This window comes from Ochotona curzoniae, unplaced genomic scaffold (assembly GCF_017591425.1).
Source record: "Ochotona curzoniae isolate NIBS_2020 unplaced genomic scaffold, NIBS_Ocur_1.0 contig_2754, whole genome shotgun sequence".
Classification (NCBI taxonomy): domain Eukaryota; kingdom Metazoa; phylum Chordata; class Mammalia; order Lagomorpha; family Ochotonidae; genus Ochotona; species Ochotona curzoniae.
In genome coordinates this window covers 33,501,150-33,520,767 of record NW_024465582.1, presented here as the reverse complement: position 1 = coordinate 33,520,767, position 19,618 = coordinate 33,501,150, and the positions used below count along the sequence as shown (strand labels likewise).

At 44.3% G+C, this 19,618-nt stretch overlaps 1 protein-coding gene across 7 annotated transcripts in view; it reads right to left on the bottom strand.

The window, feature by feature from the left end:
* The window catches only part of ERBIN (erbb2 interacting protein), a 108,287-nt gene that overhangs the window by 74,393 nt on the left and 14,276 nt on the right, over positions 1–19,618 (bottom strand). The window lies entirely within an intron of this gene.

Below are 19,618 nucleotides of genomic sequence, written 5' to 3'. Positions count from 1 at the left end.
GGTAGATCATCCACCATGGTGTGAGGAAAGCAGCTCAGGCAGCCATCTAACTGCATCCACCTGAGACCTCAACTGAGCAAGAACTAGCTGCACCCAGGCAGGTCCCAGAGCCGTCACAGGTAAAATAATGACATTTCCCAACTGACATCACTAAGTTTGAGTAATTCACTGACTAAAGGGATCCTTTTTAGGAAATATCTACCTTGTTTTGAAGACTGATGAGAATGGGATACTGACAGGAAACACAGGGTAAATGCCCATGCAACTCAAATACAGACCTTTGCAAAGGATCCATGTCACTGAAGTTACTAGTTTCTAATGTACAGTTATACAATCCTTGAAGCTATAACTAATTTCAGTAATCCTCATCAGAGGAGCATGTAATGTTCACCTGTAACTTTGATTAAATCCTGCCCCACCAAAGCAGGATTCTGCCGCAAAGGTCTAGCGCACAATCCAGGCCTGCCCCACAGCACTACAAGAACTTCGCAGAAAAACAAAACTGAAAGTTATGAGTTGCTCTGTTATCAGATTTACTTTACTTAAATTGTGGGAAATGTCTATTCAGCAAAAATTATCCACTGATTTCAACATTCTTTTGGCACAAGAATAAACTTTTAGTTCCTTCTCTACAAAGCTTAAAATACTTTCCAATGTGCTATAAAAATCCCAAAGGTGATTGCAATTTTGCCTTAAACACAAATGATCCTTCCTCCTCTGATATTAGAACAAAATAAGTTTTAATAAATTTCTGGAATTAAGGACTCATAAGCTAAAGTACTACATAAATGCTCAAATTTATAAACGCATTCTTTTTTTATATTTATATATATTCTTTAACTACATTTCACTTTATGACAGTTTCACAGGCGCTGGGATTTCCCCAACTCCTCCCCATGCCCTCATACCATGATGGATTCCTCCACCTTGTTGCAGTTTTGCAGTTCAAATCCAATCATGATTCTTTCACTGCAAGCATGTACCATGCATGGTGTCCAGCATCTTATCGTCTAGACATAAATGCATTCTTTTTTTTTTTTTAAAGATTTAGTTTTTATTATTTTTTTCATTGGAAAGGCGGATATACAGAGAGGAGAGACAGAGAGAAAGATCTTCTGTCCGATGATTCACTCCCCAAGTGAGCGCAACGGGCCAGACATTAATGCATTCTTAAAAAGAGTCAAGAGTGGGTCCAATACAACATCCTAGTGCTTAATCCTCGTCTTGCAACCGCCAAGATACCATATGGGTGCCAGCTCACATCCCAGCTGCTCCACTTGCCATCCAGCTCCCTGCTTGTGACCTGGGAAAGCAGTGAAAGATAGTCCAAGGCCTTCGGACCCTGCACCCGCGTGACAGACTCAGAAGATCCAGGCTCCTGTCTTCTGATCAACTCAGCTCTGGCCATTGCAGCCACTTGGGGAGTGAACCAGCAAATGGAAGAACTTTTACTAAATCTAACCAGAGGACGGAAGATCTTTCTCTCTGTCTCTCCTCTCTCTGCATATGTCTTTCCAATTAAAAATAAATAAATAAGTAAATAAATTTAACAATTTCATGAACCTATTTCTTTACAAGAAATATACACCAAAAAATCTATTGACCTATTAGTGAAAATCAAATCTGTCTATATTACAATTTTAGTGTAAAATACAATGTAATACTTTGATTTGTAAATTCGCCTAACACTTTCTCATTTATCTTCCCTAATACATTGTTTCTATTTTTTTTTTTTAAAGTAAAGTACTGGGTTCAAGGGCCTGGCTGCTCTACTTTTTACCCAGCTTCCTGCTAATATGCTGGGGGAGGGGGGAGAGGTGGAGGTCAACTCATGTGGAAAGAAGGTTCTTGCCCCTGGCTTTGACCTGGCACATCCCTGGCCAGTTGCAGACATTTAGGAAGTAAACCAGGACATGGAAGTCCTTCTCTCTCAATCTGTAACTGTGTCTTTCAAATAAACTTAAGAGTTCTGTATTTTCATTGGAAAGGCAGATTTACAGAGAGACAAAGATCCTCCATCCACTGGTTCACTTTCCAAATGGCGAGAGCAGCAAAAGTTAAACCAACCTGAAGCCAGGAGCCTGGAGCCAACAGGCCTTCCCCAGGTCTCCCACATAGACACATAGACCTTCCCCAGGTCTCCTATATAGACACACACACACACACACACACACACATATATATATGTGTTATATATATATATATATAACTCAAAAGTAAACTCTAGGAACAGTGACCATGATTATTTGGGAATTCTTTGTACAGCTGTTTCCCTTCTCAAAGTTTCCTTTTTTTAACATTAATTATCTTTAATAAAGTTTTCAAGTAAAATAAGGTCTAGCATGAAAGCACTTCAGCAGAGCAAAAAGTTTAGTCATGGGCCTTGTGACACAGTGGGTTAACCCACCGCTTGGGACACCAGCACTCCTTTGTCAGAGTGCGGGTTCAAGTTTCAGCTCCTCTGCTTCCAACCCAATTCCTTGATAATTTTTTAAATTTTACATTTATTATTATTCTTATTATTATGATACAATTTCACAGGCTCTGAAATTTTCCCTTATCCTCCTCCTCAAATCCCCTCTCCCCTACACACTGTTACCCCATGCTATTTTTTTTACTTTTATTTATCTTGATGATTTTTACACAGTTAATTGGGGTGATAAGGGTCAAGGGCAACAGGAAGGTGGGTGAGACCATTATTCCCACATTTTCTTTTTTTCCTTCCTGTGTCTGGGGGAAGCAGGGAGATGGGGGAGAAGCCACATTCAGCCTCCCAAACGCCTCTTTGTACCCTGGGATGGAGGACAGCCACCCAACACCACTCCAGGGTCCCCGTTGTGGGGCATGCACTAAGGATCCTACTCAAGAGGCTGTGCTAGTTCAATTGTTCTGATTTACTGCTGATCTCGCCACTCCAAGCACGATGAAGTATCTCCAGAATCCACTGGCTGACATATTCCACCTTAGAGTCTCCGTCTGCCCAGATATTCACGGCCAGCATTTGGCCTGGGTAATTGATCAATTTGTTCTGTCCTCCATACTCTGTTATGGTACCAGGTGTCCTCTGCAGACTCCAATGTACTGCCATGTCCTCCATGTGCACCTGGACATGCTGTCCACTGCTTCTTTTAAGCCAGGAAAGAGGCCCAGCTCTGACACATGCACTCCATAGTCAGACCATGGAACCTGCAATTCTCTCCACGGTTGGGGTTCTGAGTTCGGTGATTCAGTTGGGGGAATCCCCAAAGAAGCTTTGTCTGAGGTGATCCCGGACCCGATTCTTGTGTGTGCTTGCCAATACAGGGTCCTGCACAATCCATTGTCTCAATGAACTTTTGCACATGCTTGTGGTACAATTTCTGGGTCAGTTCTGTCTCTAGCCCTGTCTTTTACACAAACCAATGGGTTTTGCAGCCCAGCCCAATCCTGCCCACCATACACTCAGCCCACACACAAACCAGTGGGAGCTGCAACCTAGTTGGAGTGACCCGCAATAATACCCCCATCAGGTCCTCCCTCCGCTCTTGTTTCTGTGCTAGTCCTGTCTGTCCCACATCCCATTCAGCTCTCATACATGTCACTGGGCCTTGAGGTCTAGTTCAACATTACCAACCCCACTATGCAGCTCATACACATGCCAGTGGGTGCGCACTCTGTCTAGCCAAGCCTGCCCCAGTCCAGGTTTTCATGCTCACAGTCAGAGTGGCAACCCGAGGAGGAGGTGCCCACTGTTTCCCTACTGGGCCCACTCCCATTCTCCCAGATCTTACACTCTTCCAGTATAGCTTGACAGAACTTGCCCCACCCCCAGTGCCAGGATCTGCCAGCTGATGCTGCAGCAAAGCCCAACCAACACACACCCACTATGGCTTACGCACGCAACAGAAGCAACAGTCAACCCAGCCTGGCTTTCTCCTGATCCAGCTCACATGATGACGGCCAGCTGGTATTATAGCGCTGCCCGGTCTGATCTGCCCCCATTCCAACTCATGCTCACCAGTGAGAGTGGTGGGCCAGCAGGGGACCCCCAGTGCAGTCTCCCAACCGTATCTGCCCCTCCCCTCCAGATCTCACTTGTGCTGGTTGGATGATGTAGCCTGGCTGGGCCTAGCCCATCCCACCCTCAGCTCCAGTTTACGCCAGTGGGGTTCCCCAGTCCTGGCCCTCATGTGAACTGGCTTGTGTTGTAGTCCCAACCAGGCATGACCCACACTCCATTCTGGTGCTCAGATTCATCAGTGGGTTATGTGAACTGGCCCAGCCTGGTTTGCCCCCAACCTGTGCCATATGTATGCTGCTGAATACCATGACCTGGCCTGGTCTGGGCTATTCCCTATCATGGTTCTTGTGCTCCTGTAAGGGATTGTGTCCCGACAGAGGAGTTCCACAAGCTCCTCCATCAGAACTTCTCCCAATGCCAGATCTTGTGCCCATCGGGTCCATTGGAAGCCCTTCTTAGTCCACCTCCTGTCCTAGAAGGAACGGCCTTTCCTGACTAGCCTTCACCATTCTGGTTCTTACTGTTGGGTGCTATAGCCCAGCCAAGCCTAGTCCATACCCAAACCCAGCCCATATATGGCTCCCAAACCCAGCCCATATATGGCTCAGCAGGGGCAGAGACCTAGCCTAGACCAGCCTACACCTAACCTGGTTCTCACAAGCACCAGTGAGTGCTGGAGTCTAGCCCCCAGTCTGGCGCACCCAAAATCCAGTACACACTTGAACAGAGGGATACTCCAGCCATGTCCAGACCAGACAGTAGCCCCCACTCTGGCCCTCACACTCACCAGTGGGAACCACAATCCTGCCAGGGAACTTTTGCTCCCCAACCAAGCCTGTTCCCAGCCACAGATCTTGTGCATGCCAGTGGTTGCTCTGACCCAGCATGGCATTGTCCTTCACCTGTCTTGGCCTTGACCTCTGGATGCTGCATCCTGGCTTGACCAGGACTGCCTGCCGTCCCAACTCTTGCTGGCAGGTGTTGGAACCTGGCCCTGCTCAGTCTCCTCCAGTCCCTGGCTCATGCAAAGCTCCAGATGTGACAGCCTAACCTGGCATGACCTGCGCTCCAGCCTGGTTTCTGCACTTGCTGGTAAGCTAAGTTTTGTTCAGCCCTGCCTAGTCCACCCCCTTCCAAATCCAACCCATACATTAGCCAATAGTTGGAGTTAGCTTGCCCAGATTGCCCAACCCCCAAATCTGGACCACATGCTCACCAGTGAGAGCTATAACCCCATAAGGGAGTTTCCCAGGTTCCCCCATTCGGCCCACTCCCTAATCCAGATCTCACATGCTCCATCAGGTGCTAGGCTCTTGCCTGGCATAGTCTGCCCCTCCATCTTGGCCTTTGGATGAGCCGGTGGATGTTGTGGCCCAGGCTGCCCCACACCCTGTTTTAGAGTGCTCATGTGGGTGCTGCAGCTTGGACCTGCCCACCCTATTCTCAGCCTCAGTACCCATGAGTGTCGGCAGGTTCCATGGGCACACCCAGTTTAGCCTATCACCACCCCAACTCTTGAGCTAACCAGCAGGACTTGTATTTCCACAGGGTTGGACCCACTTATCCCCCACAGAATCTACCACCGGATATGGTTCTCTCACACGCTGCTTAGTGTCATGGCCTTGCCTAATGGCCCGTCCCTTGTTTTGGCACTCAGTCAGGTACTGAGATCTAGTCCTGCTACACATGCCCCCTGCACTAGCTTTCGCATGGATTGACCTGTGGTGGTCAGCAATGTTCAATGCTGACAGGTCCAACTCAGGACTCCCATGTGGGCTGGTGCGTAAGTCTGACCCACACAGATCTTCCAGTCTCTCCCCTCCAAATCACGACGTCTCAGTCCCTTTACTTACCTGCAATTACAGTGGCGTTGTCATTTGGGAGTCCCTCAGGCTTCATTCCTCACCTACAGGGACAGTGGCCTTATCCATGGATGTCCTTAGGCATATCCCCAAGACCCCAGAGCTCAGTGCCGTTGGCGCTCTGGCCGCCCGCAAGCCATTCACCCATCACTGTACAGCGCTGGACGTGGAGTTAGGATCTACAACCATGTGGCTGGGAGATTCAGACACCCATGGGAGACCCAGACTGGGCTCGAGGCTCCTAATTTCACCCTGGCGCAGTTCTGGATTTGCAGCCATTTGGAAAATACATCAGTGGATGAAAGATTCTCTCACTCTCTCTTACATAAAAATAAACCTTACTGAAAAACACCTTCACTTGTATTTGGATGAATCAGTGTAAGAATGAACGTTACTAGGCTGATGTTGTGAGTTAAGCTGCCACTGATAATATCTGCCTCACACGTTAGCCAGCACCGTGAGTCCAGCTGATCCACTTCTATCCAGCTGCTTGCTAACGTGCCTGGCAAGGCAGCAGATGGCAGCTCGAGTGTTTGGGCCCCTGCCACACACGGGAGGTCATGACAGAGTCCCTGCCTGCTGGCTTCAGTTTGCACCAGCAGATCGAAGATCTCACTTTGCCCCCTTGCCCTCTATTGTTATACCATAAATGTTATTCTAAATAGTTTTTAATTAATTCTATGAAAATTTTGTCTTTTAAGAAGCAATCAATAACAAGATGTGACTTCTGAGAATAACGGGATAGATGTGGTACTAAGCGAAGAGAACAGAGTCTGAAAGCAAAGAGATCTCTAAGCTCATTGTAAAAACCCCCTCTGAAGCCTAATTAGTAGACTTCACATTTTTCTAGTAGCTTAAGTCTCCCAATAAAATTTTCAAAACCACAATTAACACAAAAGAAAGAAAATGCTATACCCAAACACATTTAAATACATTTTGGGACACAGGAGGGAACTCATCTGACTACACAATTTTTGCCTTTAAATGTAAAATTGCTCACTACTGATTCTCTTCACAATACCTTCATGATATACATGATGCATTTATAAAATGATTGCTCTTTCATATATGTAACTTGAAAAACTAATGTGAAATTCATGGACTTGGATAATTAGCCAAATTTTTTCACACCTTCATTTAAATATATACTTCTTTCATATGTCTTATTTGACTTTATTACTCTTCTTGGATGAAACACCAGATCATTAGCATTTTTGCAGTACCAAAAATGTAAAAACCTAAGGAATTTTGAGGAATTCAACCGTATCAACTCTCCTGGTAGTAGCGCAGGAATAGTGCTAATCAAATCTGCTACTGATTCTCAAAACCACAGAGTAGGGACCAGCACTGTGAAACAGTGGGTCGTCACCTCCTGCAATGCCAGCATCACACACAGGTGTCTGTTCCAGTCCCAGCCCCTCTATGATCCACTGCCTATTGGCACACCTGGAAAAGCAGGAGGAGGCCCAAGGGTTTGGGGCCCTGCATTCAAGTGGGAGATCCAGACTAAGTTCTTTACTTTGTGCTATCATAGCCATTTGGAAAGAAAGCCTGCAGATGAAAGATTAATCTCTCTCTCTCTCTCACATCTCTGTACCCCTGTCTTTCAAATAAATACACATCTTGTTTTTTCTAAGATTTTGTTGTTACTTTTATTGGAAAGTCGGATATACAAAGGGGAGGAGAGACAGAGAAGATCTTCCATCCACTGATTCACTCCTCAAGCGCTGCAACAGCTGGAGCTGAGACGTTCCTAAGCCAGGAGCCAGGAGCCTCTTCTGTGTTTCCCACGCAGGTGCAGCGTCCCGAGGCTTTAGGCCATCCTCAACTGTTTTCCCAGGCCACAAGCAAGGAGCTAGATGGGAAAAGTAGGGCCACTGAGATTAGAACCGGTGCCCACATGGGATCACGGTGCGTTCAAGGTGAGGACTTTAGCTGTTAGGCCACCTCTCTTAGTTACCTCAAATGTATCATTACACACTAATTCAAATGTGAAGGTAGTATATGACAAAGCAAGAGCTCTAACAAAAACACTAACAAGAACCATCTCTAATAAGAAAAAACAAGCTATTTCTAGTGGAAATAATTCTGGATATCTCGTTTTTTTTAAGAGAGAAATTTTATTTAGTCCAGTTTTGGAGCATTTGTGTGCTTGTTTTCTGCTTTTATTTTAAAAGATCTATTTATCTATTTACTTTTATTGGAAGGCCAGATCCACAGAGGAAGATCTTCTGTTTGCCAAATCACTCTCCAAGTGGCCACGACAGCCAGAACTGAGCCAATCCACGTCAGGTGCCAGGTGCTTCTTCTGGGTCTCCCATGCAGGTGCAGGGTCCCAGGGTCCTAGGCCATCCCCAACTGCCTTCCCAGGCCACAAGCAGGGAGCTGGATGGGAAATTAGAACCGGAGCCCACACGAGATCCCAGTCAACACAAGGTGAGGACGTTAGCCACTAGGCAATCACACCAGGCCCTGGATACTTTTTTATAAAATGATTATTTTTAAATGTCTCTTGAAAAAGTGCCAGTCTCAATAAGCACATTTATACTGCATTTACCAATATGAAGTTCCAGACTCCTGGCATAAAACCTGGCTGTTGTAGTCATTTGATGAATTAATCAGTGGATGAAAGATGTTTCTTTTTTATTTATTTTTCTATCCTTCCAAAAAAATAAATACATAAAAATTAAAAGCAGAAAAAGGTACATTCATCTCGACATAAAATCTTTCAAAATCCATGCATAATTTCTTCACATTAGTCTTGTACATGAGAAAAATATTGTATCAAAACCATTCCATTTTCAATTAACTTCTCAAATATTTACAAAAAAAAAATGATTTATTTATTTTGAAAATGACAGAAACAGAGATCTCCCATCTGCCCCATTCCCGTTCCAGAAGGGCAAAGAGCCAGTACTGAGCCAAGCATCAGGACCTCTCTGGGTCTCCCACTGGGAGCCAAGCACCAGGACCTCTCTGGGTCTCCCACTGGGAGCCAAGCACCAGGACCTCTCTGGGTCTCCCACTGGGAGTGGCAGGAGCCCGGACACTTGGGTCACGTTACAGTGTCTCTCAGGGCAGCAGCAGGAAGCTGGATAAAGACACAGTTGTGGCCCACATGAGATGGCAGAACCCCAGGCAACAGGCTTTAGCGGATCCACCATCACATTAGCCCCTTCCGCTGAAGCACAGCACTGCCCCGTCATTCACCAGTCTCTCCTTCACATAACTGTAATCACCAGTGACTGGGCCAGGTCCAGTGAGATGTCAGCAACTCAACCGCTAACGTCATTTTCTGCTTCCTGCCAGGTCACACATCAGCAGGAAGCTGGACTCCGAAGCAAAGCTAGGACTCTAGTGCACACGCTGATAGGGAATAAGGGCCTCACAACTCGTGCTTTAACTGCTAGGCCAAAGCTCTCACCCAAACCCTTTAAAATACCAATGAACTTGGACCCAGCAACATAGCCTAGTGGCTGTTGTTCTTGCCTTGAAAACACCCAGAACCCATGCTGCCGATTCTAGTCCCGGTTGTTCCACTTCCTTCCAGCTCCCTGTTTGTGGCCTGGGAAAGCAGTTGAGGACAGCCGAAGGCCTTGGGACCCTGCACCCACGAGGGAGGCCCAGAAGAGCTCCTGGCTCGTGGCTTCGGATTGGCTCAGCTCCAGCAGTTGCAGTCACTTGGGGAGTGAACCATTGGACAGAAGATCTTTCTCGCTGTCTCTCCTCTCTGTATATCTGCCTTTCAAAAAAAAAAAAAATCTTAAAAAAAATAATAAAAAATAGGGCCCGGCGCGGTGGCACAAGTGGTTAAGGTCCTCGCCTTGCACGCCTGGGATCCCATATGGGTACCGGTTCTAATCCCGGCAGCCCCGCTTCCCTTCTAGCTCCCTGCCTGTGGCCTGGGAAAGCAGTCGAGCACAGCCCAAAGCTTTGGGACCCTGCACCCGTGTGGGAGACCCGGAGGAGGCTCCTGGCTTCGGATCGGCATAGTATCGGCCCGTTGCGCTCACTTGGGGAGTGAATCATCGGACGGAAGATCTTCCTCTCTGTCTCTCCTCTCTGTATATCTGCCTTTCTAATAAAAAAAATAATAAAAATAAATCTTAAAAATAATAATAATAATAATAATAAATAAACCGATGAAGTACTCCTCAAAAGATAATTGGTCCTATAAAAAAAGCCATGTTAATATTAAAATTACCAAGGTAAACATTTATGGAGAATTAATTATCTATATAAAATCAATAGCAAAAGGACATTAGTTTAAGCTTGCTGAAATTCAAATCTATAATTAACAGCACTGCAAAAGACCTAATTTTTTTACTTTTTATGCAGGTGGTATGATTATGTATTGATATTATTTTACATAATCTTAGTACCTATGTAAAAACTAAGAAATTAACTTTTATAATGCTATATATATATAAACATAAACCCTTTCAACTAGCTTAATAATTCTGTAAATACAAAATTGCTTCAATATAAAAGTTTTTTAAAAGGTAACTAATTCTTGCATTTATTTATTTATTTATTGGGAAAGGAACGGCTGTACATTTCTGACACATTCCGCAGTTTGTAGTCCAACTACATAATGTCAAATAGCATTTCACTGTACGCCACCTTCAATTACCCAAAGTACCTTTTGTTTGCTTCTCTGCTTCAAGCTAAGTGGGGCACCATCTTGTTCAAAATTATTTCCTAGGATGACAGCAGTATTTTTTTCAAGATTCTATTTTATTTTTAGGGGGGAAAAGGGAGGAGAAATCCCAGAGTCTTTGGAACTGTTTCATAAAATTTATTTTTTTAAAAGAGAGAGAGGAAGAGAAATGGAAAGCTCCTGTTTATTGGCTCATTCTCCAAATGCCCATAGCAACTAAGGTTAGGCTGGACCACATGCAGGAGCAGGATCTAAATTCAGGTCTTCCCCTAGGGTGGCAAGAGCCCCGTCACTCGAGCCATCATGGCTGCCTCCGGAAGTCTGCATGAGGAGACAGCTGGAGACAGGAGCCAAAACCAGTGTTGAACCGAGGGACCCTGATAGGAAATTTATGAATCTACACTGGTGTCTCAGCTGACAGACTAAATGTCCACCCTGGTGAAAGTAATTTTAATGCATTCAGTTTCTTCATCTTTATAGCAATAAGCATTAAAATATCTACTGTACAGCGTAATTAGAAGCACAGAATTAAATACATTACTAGCCTATGATAAACAGAAAATGTTAGCTGTTAATAAAGCAACTGAGAAATTTCCTAGTATGAGATACTCAATGTACTACATAAAATAAATAAATCTAATCCTCATTGATAATTATGAGCCAAAATGTTCTAGGTACTTTACATGTAGTAACTGATTCAATGAATATTTTTGTTATAAATAAATGTGTTTTTAACCTACCATTCCTGAAACCTCAGGAACTGACGCATGATTTTCAAGAAAGCTACCAACTCTTAGAGTCCATGGGTCTTTTTTTTTTAAATATTTAATTTTATTGAAAGGCAGTCCTACAGAGAGGAGGAGAAACAGGGAAGATCTTCCGTCTGATGGATTCACTCCCCAAGTGACCACAAAGGCCAGAACTGAGCCAATCAAAGCCAGGAGCCAGGAGCCTCTTCCGGGTCTCCCACACAAGTGCAGGGTCCCAAGGCTTTGGATCGACCTCGACTGCGTTCCCAGGCCACAAGCAGAGAGCTGGACTCACCAGGGTTAGAACTGGCACCGAATGGGATCACAGCACGTTCAAGGTAAAAACCCTAGTGGCTAGGCCACCGTGCCGGGCCCAGAGCCCACGGATCTTTAAATTACATGTGCCTCTATCCAATTTTTTTTTTTTTAAGAAAAAAAAGGAGGTGAAAAGAAATAATCAGATTTTCAAGAAGTTCTGCAAACCCTGTGCATGAAACATTCATTGATAGAGACTGCTGGCGTCACAGCCTCCGCAATCTTTGTGAGGCAACATTATTACAGTTCACACAAACACACAGATTTTATCTTTCTTGGAAAGGCAGATTTTCTGAGAAGAGAACTGGACAAATCTTACATCTCCCCATATGGTTGCAACAGCTGGAGCAGAGTTCATTCAAAGCCAGGAGCCAGGAGCGTTTTCCAGGTCTCCCACAGGGGTGCCAGGTCCAAAGGCTTTGGGCTACCTTCCTCTGCTTTCCCAGGCCACAAGCAGAGCACCCATACAGGATCCCGGTGCTTGTAAGGAAAGGACAGCCAATTATCCATCACACCAGGCTGCAACAGTACTTCTCTTAATAAGCAAATGCATATGATCAGAAGAACAACTGGAAGGATTGCAAATCTCAGCCAAACCATTGGTCGTATTCTTTAGTGTTTTCAATGGATTCAGTAATGTACTTGTATTAAATGCTAGTGGATCCAAAACTGACTCCTGAGCAAGCGTCAAGCTCCATAATAACAGCATGCCTGTTAAGAAAGGGGCACCTATTCAAACATAAGCACTTAGATTTTCAAAAATTTTTAAAGATTTTTTTCTAATCTACCCAAAAATATTTCCCCTTTAGATCAAAAGAAAAAAAGAACTGTACTTATAAAACACATTAGATTCCCCAAACCATTTTCAAGTTTTCATTTCACCACTTTTTATTAAAACTATGAAGATTCTGAAAGTTATAAGATAAATGCTATAAAAATCACTGTGAGTAGCACTGTAATTTATAAGCTCAAAAGCTCACATAAGGAAATTTGCCACTTTAGAACATGTTTAGAATTTAACACAATGAATACCTCATCTTCTCTGGAATATTAGTGATACTGATCTTGATTCAGGGTCATAAAAACTGCATCTCCCAGAGAGCTTATCTAAATCCAATGCTCCATTTACAGAAACTAATTAAAAGTTGTTTCTTCATTCCTTCTTGTACATCTGATTTTGTTTCTATTAAGTATCCACATTCTACTAAAATTCACTTCACCTCAAGAACATCAAAACTATTAAATCGAATAAACAGGGACCGTACAAAATAATTGCAAACATACGAATAAATAAAAGAAACATTCAAAATAATCCTGTCCTTTATGAACAGATTGCCAAACAAAAAAAAGCTACTGAATTGATACAGCAAACTAAATGCATAAACAAAGAGGCTAAATACAAAACAGCTGGTGGTCAAAAACAAAAAACACCCATCTGCCTCACCACGACATGGTTAAACCAAGTACACCCACAACTCAGAACAGTCCTCAGCAACACGACTGAACCAACCAGAGGCAACAATTCCAGGGCACCTCCCCGCACTCAGCGCACTGCAGGACCCCCCTCAACAACACTTGACAAGACAAAACCAGACAAGGGAGCTCCCGATGCTGTGTTACTACTGGGAGGAGGTGGACACGACAGCTACCAAGAACAAAGATCCTTGCAGTGACAGGTGCATCCTCAGCTTCAGAGACTTCCAATGTCCTAGTTGTGATATTGTACTATATTTCTGCACACGAAGGAAAACTGAATACAACGTGCCAAAGATCTCACTACAACATTTCTTCATTTGGGGATGAAGGAAGCTTTTGTTTAGTTTTACAATTTTGCTGTAGTATTTTAAGATTTATTTTATTTGAAAGGCCAAGCCACAGAAACAAGGAGACAGATAGATCATCCACTCGTCAGCAGGCTCACTCCTCAAGTGTGATGTAAAGGCTGCACTCAGCCAGGCACAAGCCAAACGCCAAGAGCTTAACCCAGGTCTCCGCCGTGCATGGCCAGGCACGTCAGCGTGCAGTCGGATCTGAAGTATATAGCAGCCGGGACTCAACTGGTGCCCATATTACGGGACACTGCCATTGCATGCACCAGCTTAACCTGTTCTACCACAATGCTAGCTCCTGAGTATTTCTTAAAGACTGCTGTGTGTTAGCAGCGACCTAACCAGGGCTTGACCAGCACTCTGATACTGCAAGGTATCTGAAGCACAGGTCGTGACCCAACCCACTGTGCCACATGCCTTCACTGGATAACCAAAATTTTAAGTCACCATTTTACCACTTCTCCTGGTTGGTCTCTTTCTATAAATTCTAAGCATCACTATTTCTATTGAAAGCCCCGATATTAAAATTTGCTTTTGATGTTAACTTCTTGCCTGTTTTCTTATTGTAGTAAAGCAAACATAAAATTTGTCATTCTATCCTTTTTTCTTTTTTTTTTTTAAAGATTTATTTTTATTATTTTTTCATTGGAAAGGCGGATATACAGAGAGGAGAGACAGAGAGGAAGATCTTCCGTCCGATGGTTCGCTCCCCAAGTGAGCGCAACGGGCCATGCTATGCCGATCCGAGGCCAGGAGCCTCTTCCGGGTCTCCCACGCGGGTGCAGGGTCCCAAAGCTTTGGGCCGTCCTCGACTGCTTTCCCAGGCCACAGGCAGGGAGCTGAATGGGAAGCGGGGCTGCCGGGATTAGAACCGGTGCCCATATGGGATCCCGGGCGTGCAAAGCGAGGACCTTTAACCACTTGCGCCACCGCGCCGGGCCCGATTCTATCCTTTTTTAATTGTACAGGCATTCCATCTAGGAGTGCCACTTTGAATCCAGGCTGCTCTACTTCCAGTCCAGCAGTCTACTAAACATTCAAACCTCTCCCAGCCACATGGGACATCGGGATGAAGCTCCTGACTCCTGCAGTGAGCCAATGGATACTTCTTACCAGTTCTGTGTCTGTCACTCTACTTACAAGAAGACAACTGTAACAAAAATCTAAAAAAAATTACAGAAAAGTTTTTTAATTCCGAAAAAGTCGTCACTTTCATTATAATCACTGATAATTTCTTTAAAAAAAAAAAAGGTTTATTTGTTTTTACTGTAAAGTCAGATATACAGAGAGGAGAAGAGACAGAAAGCAAGATCTTTCACCCATTGATTCACTCCCCAAGCAGCCACAACAAGCTGAAGCTGCACCAATCCAAAGAGAGGAGCCAGGAGCTTCTTCCAAGTCTCCCACGTGGATGCAGGGTTCCAAGACTCTGGGCCATCCTCAACTGCTTTTCCAGGCCACAAGCAGGGAGCTGGAAGGGAAGTATTCCAGCGAATACAGAGGACACCCCAAGCACCTGGGGTCTCTGTTACCCACACAGGACACCATGTTAAGAGTTTCTGGCTCAAGGCTTTGGCCTGGTCCAGACTGGGGAATTGTGATCATTTGTAGAATAAACCAACAAATGGAAGCTGGTTATCTATCTCTTGTCCCTTCTGCCTCTACCCACCCCATCACTCTGCCTTTCAAATAATTTTTTTTTTAACCAAAGTGTTTCCAAAATGAAGGTAATTTTTTCATATACTCAATACATATAAATATTCAATACAGGTAATACACTGCGTGCCAGAAAAATGAATCAGGTGCCTGGAACAAAGCATTCCCAATTAGTCCCCTATTTCTTATAACATTATTTAAATTTATTTCACTTACTCATAAATTATGATCACTGAACATATTGTTGCTATTAGTAGCAAAAAGGTAGATGTATATCATATCATTTATAATATGAAAACATTTATAATGTAAAACACAAATGCACACATTAACAACGGACTTCAGTTGATAATATATCAAAACTGGCTCACGAATTGCGAACATATACCACATAAATGCAAAATGCGAGCAGGAAATATGGAGAGGGGAGAAACAGAAACACTTCATTACTCTGCTCAATTTTTCTTCAAACTTGGACTATTCCTAAAGTTTACATCTAGAACAAAGTTTATGGGTCCGCATGTGATGCATGGGGTTAAGCCAGCACCTGTGATACAGGCTTTTCATATCATAGTGCTGCCAGTTCAAATCCTGGCAGCTCAACTCCTGATCCAAGTTTCTGCTAATGTGCCTCAGAAAGCAGTAAAACACAGTCCATGTTCTCAGCCCCTTGGCACTGACATGGGAGACCCGGATGGAGTTTCAGATTCCTGGGCCAACCATGACAGCTGTGGCCATTTGGAAAGTGAATCAGCAAATACAATCCCTCAAAAACAATCCCTTTGTCACTCTGGCTTTCAAAATAAATAACTGTTTAAAAGGCTTGTAATAGAGGGCCAGGCACAGCATCCTAGTGACGAAAGTCCTCACTTTGCATTGCCGGGATCTCATATGGGCACCGGTTCAGATCCCGGCAGCCCTGCTTCCCATCCAGCTCCCTGCTTGTGGCCTGGGAAAGCAGTAAAGCATGGCCCAGAGCCAAAACATGGGAGAGCCAGAAGACGCTCCTGACTCCTGGCTTCAGATCAGCTCAGTTCCAAGCATTGTGGCCACTTGGGGAATGAATCATCAGACGGAGGATCTTTCTGTCTCTCCTCTCTGTAAATCTGACTTTCAATAAAAATAATTTAAAAAAATAATAATTAAAAAAAAAAAAAACCTTAAAAGGGCCCAGTGCAGTAACCTCGTGGCTAAAGTCCTCACCTTGAATGTACCAGGATTCCATGGGCACTGGTTCTAATGCCGGCAGCCCTACTTCCCATCCAGCTCCTTACTTACAGCCTGGGAAAACAGCTGATTACGGCCCAAACCTTAGGACCCTGCACCTATGTGGGAGTCCCTGAAGAGGCTCCGGCTCTTGGCTCCTGGCTTTGGATTGGCTCAGCTTTGGCCGTTGCGGCCACTTGGAGGGGGGGGAGGGTGTGAGTCAATGGACGGAAGATCTTCCTCTCTGTCTCTCCTCATCTCTGTATATCTGACTTTGCAATAAAAATAAAAATAAATCTTTTTAAAAATAAGCACCATTTAAAAAAGAAAAAGGACATTCTCACACACAAAAAAACCATCTAGCCAAATTTAAAAAATGTTGCAATTTTTGGCACAGAAGGTAAACCGCAACCCACAACGCCAACATCACAAATGGACACCAGTTCACGTCCTGGATGCTCTGCTTTCAATGTGGCTCTGTGTTAATGGCCTGGGAAACAAGGAGAAGATGATCCAAGAGTGTGGGCTCTTGCCAACCACATGGGAGAGAACTGGAAGAAGTTCCCAGCTCCTGGCTTCAGCTCGGCCCAGCTGCTGTAGTCATCTGGGGAGTAAGCCATTGGATGGAAAAATCTCTGCAACTCTTTCAACTAAAGAAATAAATCTATGAAACAACTTGACCATCAAAATAAATGACTAGGGCAGACATTGTAGCACACCAGGCTAAGCCAACAGTTGTGATGCCTGCATGCCATAATCATTGTGCTAGCTGAGGCCCAGCCACTTCTCTGCCAATGAGATGGTGCAAGCAGCTGTGTCCCTGTCACCCACTGTACAGACGCCAGTGGAGCTCCAGGCCCCCGGATGCAGTCTAACTCAGCCCTGACTGTCACATTTACAGTGGAAACCAGCAAGTTGAAGCTCACACTCTGTCCTCTGTCACTCTGGCTTCCAGATTAAAATAAACCATTTTTAAAAATAAATATTTGGCCCCTGAACTAATGCAGGATATAAGCTCCCAAATCATAGACAGGTGACACAAAAAAAGGCTGACGATCTGGTTATGGTATGATATAGCTGGGGGGTAGAGGTAAGGGACACTGTGGTAGGTAACGGTCATCAAAAGGTTGGTTATAAAAGAAATAATTGTTTAAAAAGAATAATAACAAAAAGAATGAATTGGGTGCAGCCCCTTGAGCTTCCCAGCTCACCATGGCATCTTCCCTCTGCATGTGCCCCACCCTCTCATCGGCCATCCTCTTCACACTCCAAGAGAAGGGGGCGACCTGATCTTGCACTTGGACCCATTCGAGTGTCAGCTACATACAACTTGCCAGTCGGAATGTCAGTTGCATCAGGTATTTGTCACAGTAATAAAAAGCTAACACAACATAATTTTGAGCTGGATCCTTTGCGCTAAAAGATGCTGAAACAACTGGTGAATTTTAGATGCAATAGATTCATGTTAACTTTCTGATTTTGATAGTTACGATGTAATTATATAGGAGAATGTCCTAGCTAATAGGAAATAATATTAAAGTACTTCGGGGTGATGGTCTTCTGGTCGGCAACTTGCAAACAGCTCAACAAAAATGGTCCAACTCTGTAACTGTTACTGCCTCAAAACCTGAAGCACAAAACAATTTCAAAACCTACACTACCACTAAAATCTAGGAAAAATAGATCTACATTCAACGATAAAGGAATTTTTCGACAAAATAAAATGGGTTAGAAGGATAATGAGAACAAAAATGCAATAGAGAAGTAGTCCTCTCTTATCTGTGAACTTGCTTTCTGCTGTCTTACTTACCCATGACCAACCAATGTAAAATGTTAGAAATAAGCAATCTTAAGATTTCACTTGCATTATCATTCAGAGTGCCCTGGCAAAATCTTGGACCACTCTGCTCTATCCTGCCCAGGACAGTCTCCTGCCCAGCAGCCTCTCAGTTATGTGACAAACTGTAAAGTAGCACAGTGCTTGTGCTCAAGTAACTCTGGTTTTTTACTTTATCATGGCCCCAAAGCATAACAACAGTAAATAACAGGATGAATTTGCTTCCTTTAAGTGAAAAGGTGAAATAAGCTTACAATTCAACAAGGAAAGAAAAAAATACACACGCTGGATGCCACAGTAGCTACTATACAGAAAACACTGAATTTTCTCAATGGGTCTTTGGTACAGAGGATGCCACCTGGCACACTGACATCCCACGTGGAGTGTGGGTATACAGCACACTGCTGGCACACCGACATCCCACGTGGAGTGTGGGTACACAGCACGCTGCCTGGCACACTGACATCCCATGTGGAGTGCGGGTACATAGCACGCCGCCTGGCACGCCGACATCCTGTGTGGAGTTTCTGCTCTGGAGGCCAGACTTTTGTTTCAGGTTTCAGCTTCCTGCAAAATTCCACCCTGTTATTGTGCGTCTGGTCCACGTGGCTGGGTCCCTACTACCTTTGTGGGAGGAGTCCAGCTTCAGTCTAGTCCGGATCTGTTACAGACAGACAGGGAGTGAACTCATGGTTGAGAGATCTTTCTTTCTCCAAAAACTAATAAATTTTTAAAAGAATATTCTTTGGAATTGTAGATTAGAAATCTCTGCTACTTTTTCTATCATATCACAAATGACAGAAGACACAGCCCAAGTGTGTAACACATGTTTAGTTAAGAGTGACAGCGCCATGGAAGCACAGGGATCTTCAGTGTGAGGTCTCGGACAGGGGTTTGAGAATACATCACCCTCAGTTAAGTAGGGGGGGACTATAGATGTATCTAGGACCCCGTGCCCAACACCAGCACGAAATGGGATCTTCAAAAGAAAGAACTCGGAGGCCTGTGTCCCAGTCAGTCCACCAAGTAATAAAGCTGCAATACCCCACTGTACAGTTATCACCTCTAAACAGCTCTGAACCGTGGGAGAGCTGACTCAGACGGCAGGACTGTGAAAACCGAAACCCTCAAGGGACAGGAAGCATGGACACTAACAAGTTAAGCTACTCACATACCCTAAAAGAGAACCCGTTAGTTAAATACTCACCTCCTTCCTCTTACAGGCAACTCAGAAAGCCACAACAGATTCATTTACGCTCAGAGAACAAAAACACCCTGATATAACCTTTGACCACCATGAGAAATCTAAAATTTGATGAAAAATTATCAAGATCAAATTTTCTATAGTGTTAGTAGAGGAAGAGAGGTTCAAGGCAACACAGGGATCAAAAATAGAGCTGGCAGGGTAAATTCTGAAGCTCAAAGGTTAAGCTGCAGCTTGAAGCACCACCACTTCCAGTGCTAGATCTAGGTCCAGACACTGTTCCCAAAACAGCTCCCTGCT